The following is an 8,814-nucleotide window of genomic DNA, read 5'->3' as shown; positions in this document are numbered from 1 at the left end:
GAGGAATGACTGCTAGTCAGGCACGGTGCATATGTTATTAGTGAGCATTTTGTCCGTGTGTAGAATGGGGAAGGCGCGCTATCTATCTAGGTTTGACCGAGGGCAGATTGTGATGGCCCGAATGCTCGACACGAACATTTCTGAGATTGGACGGGGTTGGCCGGTCACCCCTCGTTATAGGTGTCGGACGTCTTAGGGTGGACAGATTGGTAAAACAGGACAGGCGGCGAACTGTGGCTGAACTAACACCAGACTTTAATTCTGGGCAGAGTATAAGTGTGTCCAAACACACAGTGCAACGAATACTCCTAACGACGGATCTCCGCAGCCGACAACCCACGCATGTGACAATGTTAACACCACGAGGTCGGCAATTACGACAGAAATGGGCACGTGACCATCTGCACTGGGCGTTGGTACAGTGACGGAGCGTTTCATGGTCTGGTGAACGCCGATACCTTCTACGTCATGCCGATGGGAGGTCACGGATCCGTAATCTTCCAGGGGAACAGATGCTTGATATTGTACTGCAGGACGGAGACAATCTGCCGGCGGCACCATTATGCTCTGGGGAACATTCACGTGGGCATCCATGCGCCCAGTGGAACTCGTGCAATGCACTCCGTACACCCCTTCATGACCGTCATGTTTCCCGACGGCAGTGTCATTTTTCAATAAGATAACGAGTCATGCCACAAGGCCAGGAGTGTGATGGAGTGGTTCGAGGAACACAGTGGCGAGTTCCAGTTGATGTGTTGGCCACCCAGGTCGCCAGATATGAACCCGATCGAGAGTATCAGAGCTCTTCGTCCCATTCCCCGGAATTTACGGAAGTTACGTGATTTGGGTGTGCAGTCGAGGTGCCAACTCCCTCCAGCGGCCTACCAAGGTCTCATTGCTTCCACGCCACGACGCGTCGCCGCTGTTATCCGTGCCAAAGGTGGTGGTGGTGGTGGTTAGTGTTTAACGTCCCGTCGACAACGAGGTCATTAGAGACGGTCCGTGCCAAAGGTGGGACATACCGGGTGTTAGGTACGTGGTCATAATGTTGTGGCTGATCAGTGTATTCCCATCCCAACTGATTCACTCCACATCATTTTGATAAAATACGATCTATGGAACATGTAACTAACTAACTAACATGATCACGCATTTAACTCTTACCTCTGTACGCTTGAGTTCAAAGGCTTGCCAGAAGAGGACAATAACAAAGTTATTTGCTATCTATAGGATAGCAAATTTTGATACAGATAAAGATCCCGGAGTTATATGGAGCTTCTTTCTTCATTAATAAGTTGGCATTTTAGTTATTTTTACTACATAGAATTGTAGAAAATATTTCAATTAATAAAAAAGAGCTTTTCCTTTCGCATTAATCTGTTTAAAAAATGTATATCACATTTGGAAATTACCTGGAACAATGAACGATCTAGATCACCAGGATACCAAATGAGCTCCTCATGTTGGCTGTTGGTGTCTGTTCCGTCGTCAGTCGCACAGAAGATTACATAAACGCATGCCTGTGGGAAAACAAATGATGATTTGCTAACACATGAACCTATTTTGTAGGAGGTGCCACTTTGGAGAACATGCACTGTGTCCATTATAAGAAATTCCTCATGTTTTATTACGTATGATAAAAATAGTTCAAGAAATACTGCAGTAACTTACCTTTATTTCACATCATATTTAACATCAACATATATAGTTCTTTTGTTCGCACTACAACAAATAACCTCGAATAGTATTGTCCACACACAAAGCTACTGCGAAATTTGTCACTATGATGTTGCATGAGAACCAGAGGTTTTGATGAAGAATACATTGGTATGTGACAGCTTGCGCTTTACTCTTGTTTAATAATGTTTTCTTATGTTCCCATAGTTAATTGAGAACTTCTTTATCCTCCCTTCATCTCCAAACAGCTTCAGTTGTAATACCCTCTTTCGGTCTTTTCATACCGTAAGTTAGTTCGTTCTCTTGTTGAATCCTCTTCTCATTATTTCCCCCCAGCGGTTTATTTCTTTGATTAACACTCATTTCAAGAGTCACGTCCGTTCTCTTGACTACCCCCGTCTTTCTCCTCCTAATGAACCTTTACATTTTAGTTTCCTCCCCCTGTTTATTGAGGAATGCAGTGCTAAGTCAAGATCCAGATTAGGGAGAACGGCGGTTTAGATCCCTTCCCTGCCATCCACTGTTATGTTTACCTTGCTTTTCCAAAATAAATTTAGGCGTATGCTGGGATTATTCTTTTTCTGATTTCTTTACCGCTCCCCGTATCCTTTCCCAATACGAGACTGTGGATCCTGCTTCGTCTCGAGTGACTTCGTCATCGAAGGAACGTTAAACGCTAATCTTCCATTCTTCCCTGATAGCTGACGGAATTTCGCTGCAGTGTTGTTAATTTGAAATAAAATTTTATTGTTTGTAAACATCGTGTGCAAGGAAATTTATCTTGTAAGTCAGTTGTCCGGTGAATGTTCTTCACTTTTTAATGAAGGCGGAAAGCGGCAGGAAATTGTGTTATCCTGACTTTCTGAGGTATCAATGGAAACATATCCTTATTCCATCCGTTTTCGTGCAAATGTTTCCCGATGTAAATTTCCAGATTACTGTTCACTTCAGTATGACCAGCACTGTTTTCCGAAAGTCTGCCCACTCTGTATACTAGTACTATATTCCAAGGATAGTTTTTGATCGAGCGGCTGTCAACAAAATAATTCATCTCATTCACGTATATTACCAGTGGACCTTTTTGCAGAAAGTTCAAGTGGTTGGCAAAACGCTCATATGGCTGTCCATTTGAAAATATAAGAAATGCAGTTGTCTGTAATATTATCACAAAGTGATCAGCAAATGACTTAGTCAATAAAATATTGGAACAGGTACCACAGTTCTCGTCCTGTCCCATCAACTTTTACCTCACACGCAATCCATATCGGTGTCACAGCTCTACTAACAGCACGAATATTAAGGATGGCCATTTACATGAAGAGCAGTCTTCATACAAACTGTTACCTTTTCATTTAATTGAGCTCTTCTATTATACCAAATCTTTAAGTCTCATTTTAATTTCTTTCTCATGTTTTATAATCGCGACTCCAGGCCGAATTGCTAAAAAAATTACTCAGTCTAATCAAACTCTACATGAAATATATTCACATTTACCATTATGGAGCCGGTCGCGGTGGTCGTGCGGTTATAGGTGCTGCAGTCCGGAACCGCGGGACTGCTACGGTCGCAGGTTCGAATCTTGCCTCGGACATGGATGTGTGTGATGTCCTTAGGTTAGTTAGGTTTAAGTAGTTCCAAGTTATAGGGGACTGATGACCTCAGATGTTAAGTCCCATAGTGCTCAGAGCCATTATGGACAACCATGAGGGTATAATGGACTGACAACAATGAAAATTTGTGCCGGACTGGGACTCGAACCCGGATTTCCCGCTTATTCTATTATACAACTGATGGGTGTCCATATTCGCAAATGCGAATACATTTAATGTATTTCGCAGCGGCTGTAGGTGCCGCAGTGCCTGTTTCTTCCGACATGCATGTTCAAAATGGTTCAAATGGCTCTGAGCACTAAGGGACTTAACATTTGAGGTAATCAGGCCCCTTGAACTTAGAACTACTTAAGCCTAGCTAACCTAAGGACGTCACACACATCCATGCCCGAGGCAGGAATCGAACCTGCGACCGTAGCGGTTGCGCGGTTCCAGACTGAAGCGCCTAGAGCCGCTCGGCCACAACGGCCGACGGACTTGCATGTCCGAAGGAGCATCGCATTTTACTTCTGAACAACATAGGCACTGCGATATCGTAATTAAACTCTAGTTGAACAATGCACTCGTGGACCAAATACGGTTATAAGTAACAAAAATTGTGTCTCTCTACCGCGACTATAATTTCCAACACCGCCAGAAGACACAAATATTTTTTTTTTTACTCATTAGTTGTGGATTTCGACTTGCAGGAGCTGAGTATGTCAATCTGTATACATTAATTATCTAGAAACTACAGCAATAGTTAATCCTGCGAGTAAGGTAAAGTTACTGTGTAAACACTTCTGAAGGGAATGTTTGATTGACACCACCAGTCCTTGATGTTGTGTGGAGTCCTGTCACACGTGTGATGCAACGAATCTGGAAAGATACACTAAACCTATTACTGTGTTGTAATATTAGAGGGCAATCGGGATGCTCCTGTTAGAGCTTAGCGTGTATTGCTGGTGGTGTAACATATTCGGATAATTCCATTGACCACGCACTAGGTAGTTGATTGTGTTGAAGACAGCGGAAACAGTGCATTACCACAAGTGAGTGGCACTGGTACAGCAAAAGTAATGTGTAACCTTCCAAGCCTCTTCCCCCCCCCCCCCCCTTCCCGACCGCCACCCCTTTACTTTATTACGACAGTTTATTAGTTGTTATCTGACATACGCTTATTAAAAGGCTACGGTTTTGTTAGTACAATTTGACTGTTTTATCAACAACTTTCTTATACAGGATGGTAATAAATAGCCTGAAAAGCTTGCAGGAGATGCCTTACTGAGAAATAATTGTTAAGAAAGAAATCGTTACGTTGCGCCGTTTCGGGGTTATTTAGCATTGAAGATAGCCAATGACGTCGGTGCGCGTACAAGTTTATGCGCTTGCAGGCGCTAATATGCAGTAATGCACAGACATTTATGAGTCGGTGACTTTCCACTTGTTCAAATTTTCATTACTGGTTAAAGTAATATGCCGTTCGCAGAAGTGATAAATCTAAGCTAGGTGAGGAAATGCTACATTGAGGAAACAAAAACGAAGAACAGGTTTGGCGACACTGTCTCTGACAGGTTGCTTTTATTTGTGCACGCGACGACATGGTTGGCTAACTTCAATTTTTTTGTTAACATTATTTCTCAGCACAACCTCCCCAGTAACACTCTTACAATCTTTTCAGACTGTTTCTGTATATACTTTATATTAAGCTTTTGTCACACAACGATGAGGACAAGTGTTTTACCATTTAGGAGCGTATGCTTTCAATGAAGTATAATATAATGGTGTATACTGATACTAACAATCTGAAACTGTTGTCCATATATATTGTTAATACTTGCATCTATTCTTCACTAGTTGCTCCTACAATTATTTCATCATGTACATAAGAATAGTTATTATTTATCTGTTGTTATCGAAAGCTTTATAGACTAATCGGAGCAAGCCGCGATGTCACATTCAAGACATTTCACTTTCAAGAAATTTTCACAGAACGGCCTGGTGTTTCAGTTTCCACATCCCTAACATGATAGTATTAACAGTATTTCACTGTCTTGAAAGTCTCTTCGGATTGGCTGCCGGATCCTAAAATCAACTTGACTCGATATTTCGGCGATCCAACTGGTCGCCATCTTCAGGAGAATGCTACTTCTGCTGATGAGTCCCGCTGAGGATTGACGGCAGGCTGCAAATCGACGTCCTACATAGGCCACCGTTCAGTACACGGCGCATGCGCCGCCCATCACAGTTTCTGCCTTCCAAAACAGGGAGGTGGCGCCGCCCTTAGTGAAACACTGCTGGCAAAGATATATCGCACTCAGGGCCGCACCGAACAACGTTCAATTTTGATGCGAGACAATACAGCATTCCACGTCTTGCTAAGAGGAAACTTATTGTCTCTGTTGATTAAATTATCCGCCAACCTAATTTCAATCGCCTCTTTACAGACACTGTTCCAAAAACCTGAAATGTTGGCAACTACCACAGTTTCATCAAATTTCATACTGTGTCCCTCATTTAAGCAGTGTTCTGCTACTGCCGAGTTTTCCGGCTGTTGTAGCCTCGTATGACGGCGATGTTCCACACACTTGTCATGCACTGTGCGAATCGAACGGCCGATGTAAGCCTTACCATATTGACACGGAATTTTGTACACACCGGGTTTCCTAAGCCCCAAATCATCTTTCACAGAGCCGAGTAGTGCCCTAATCTTAAAAGGTGGACGGAGCACACTCTTAATGTTAAAATTCCTTAAAATTCGTCTAATCTTAAACGACATGCCTCCAGCATAAGGAAGAAAGGCCACCGATCTATGTTCCTCTTCATGCACCTCCGGAGATGGTCCAAACTCCATAGTCCGACGAATCTGCTTCTCGGAGTACCCATTTTCCTTAAAAACAGCCATCAAATGCGCAAGTTCTTGGGTTAAGCTGTCCGCGTCGGAAATGGCATATGCTCTTCGTACCAAAATCCTAAGGACGCCGCTGCGTTGGTGTGGTGGATGACAACGACCCGTTGGATCGCCGAAATATCGAGTCAAGTTGATTTTAGGATCGGGCAGCAAACCCGAAGAGACTCTCAAGACCTATTACGCCGGGGAAGACTACGTAATCACAATATTTCACTGTGCCTTCGGATAAAGGAAACACCGAACTACAGTGTCCTCTCGAACTTGACACATACATAAACACTTGTCCGCCACGTGTTCTTTGTTCCGTTTGCCGCTTCTTGTCTCATCTGCCGGCCCGCGCCGCTCTGCCTGCTACAGCCACACAGCAGTGCTACTCAATCGCTGCTGGTGTTGTGATTGCTCCTCTTGTTTTGCTGCCACTCTTAACACACCCTGTTACAGTACGTCGCACTCGATTAATTTGGGGTCATTCTAGACAGCTTTCTTTTTCATAACAAGCTTGATACCCTCTGTAAGCAGTAGTCAGTTCCCTCTCATCGAAGTTACCTGAAGGTTTCTTAACTTGCGTACAAAGTACTGTCGTTAACAATGCAAGACCACATTAAAACAACTGACAATGAAAGGAACTAGACCGAGGTTTATAAATGAATTATATGAAAACAAACTCAGCAGCGAGTAGTAGGCTGCTGTGCATTGTTGGCACAATTTCGAAACGCCGTGTCTCGCTCGAGAACGTCATTTTCTTGTGACTCTGCAACATTCCGCAGTTCACACAAGAAGAATGTGATTATCTGCGTTAAGGTAAAACCGCACTATGTGCAAGAGTTGGAGATAAACCCGTATCAGGTTATGATATGGTGTTTGATGTCCTCACGATGTCTATTCGAATCATATTTTGTTGAAGGGATGTGATTGGAGACCCTTGTTGTAAACGTTGTTAATAGTTCAGCTCGAATAAAGGAATTATAGATCAAGTTTGGTTACAAGCGAACGGAGCTCCAGCACACTTTGCTATTGAGGTAAGTGAGTTCCTTGATCACTTTCGAGCCTGTTGGATTCAGCATTGTTCAATACCACCACCCATTTCCGCCCCAGGTAGCTGAGTGGTCAGCGCGACAGAATGTCAATCCTAAGGGCCCGGGTTCGATTCCCGGCTGGGTCGGAGATTTTCTCTGCTCAGGGACTGGATGTTGTGTTGTCCTAATCATCCAGGGACTGGGTGTTGTGTTGTCCTAATCATCACCATTTCATCCCCATCGACGTGCAAGTCGTCGAAGTGGCGTCAAATCAAAACACTTGCACCCGGCGAACGGTCTACCCGACGGGAGGCCCTAGTCACACGATGACCACCACCCTCATTGAAATGGCCACCATGAAGCCTGGACCTTAGTACACCAGACTACAACTCAGATGCTCAACATCGGTATAAGACAAATGAACAATTTCGCAAATGGGCTGTAACATGTCATTACCACGCCAACCATGTGCACTAGCCTGGTTCGCTAGTGTAGTAGCCTAGGTCTTACAAAAGTGCCGCAAACAGGAGCATGAAATGGCCTATCAGAATGCCAATATTTCCTCTCCTGTTTATGATTGACTGAAAAGCCTCTTTTTTTTTTAATCAGTCTTCTGATCGGTTTGATGCGGCCCTTCAGGAATTCCTCTCCTGTTCCAAAATTTTCCAGCCCAGCACTTACGACCTACGTTCTCAATTATTAAACGGATGTATGCCAGTCTCATTCTTTTTCTACAGCTCCCACTAGTACCATGGAAGTTATCTGTGATGTCTCAACAATGTCCTATCATCCGGCCCCTTCTTCTTCTCAGCGTTTACCTTATATCCCTTTCCTCACCGATTCTGTGGAGAGTCTCCTCGTTCTTAGCCTTCTCAGTCCATATAATTTTCAACATTCTTCTGTAACACCACATTTCAGCTTTTTCGAGTCTCTTCTGTCCGCGTTTTCCCACGTTCCATGTTTCATTATCATACAATGCCGTGCTCCAGACGTGCATTCTCAGGAATGTGTTCCTCAGATTAAGGTCTACTTCGAGATCCCCAATTCTGATTTTAAGTTTCTCGCAGTTCTCATATCTGCTACCTCTCATTACTTTCGTCGTCCTTCAGTTTACCCTCAATCCATATTTTGTACTCATTAGACTGTTCAATCCATTCAGCAGGTCCTGTAATTCTTCTTCACTGTCACTGAGGATAGGAATGTGGTCAGCGAATCTTATCATTGACTTTCTTTCACCTTGAATTTTAATTCCAGTCTTGAACTTTTATTTCTGTCATTGTTTCTTCGATAGATTAAACAGTAGGGGCGAAAGGCTACATCCTTGTTTTACAATGTTTTTAATCCGAGCACTTCGTTTCCGGTTTTCCTCTTTTACCGTTCCCTCTTCGTTCTTGTGCTTACTGTGTATTGATTGTCTTTGCCTGTAGCTTATTCTTGCACCATTTTTCACTGTCGAACGATTTTTCAAGGTCGTCAAATCCTACAAACGGTTTTGATTTTTCTTCAGTCTTGCTTCCGTTATCAACCGTAACACCAGAACTGCCTCTCTGGTACTTTTACCTTACCTAAATCCAAAGTGATCGTCATCTAATAGATCCTTAATTTTCTTTCGATTCTTCTG

Source organism: Schistocerca americana, chromosome 4 (genome assembly GCF_021461395.2).
Source record: "Schistocerca americana isolate TAMUIC-IGC-003095 chromosome 4, iqSchAmer2.1, whole genome shotgun sequence".
NCBI lineage: Eukaryota > Metazoa > Arthropoda > Insecta > Orthoptera > Acrididae > Schistocerca > Schistocerca americana.
This window is presented reverse-complemented; position numbering follows the sequence as displayed.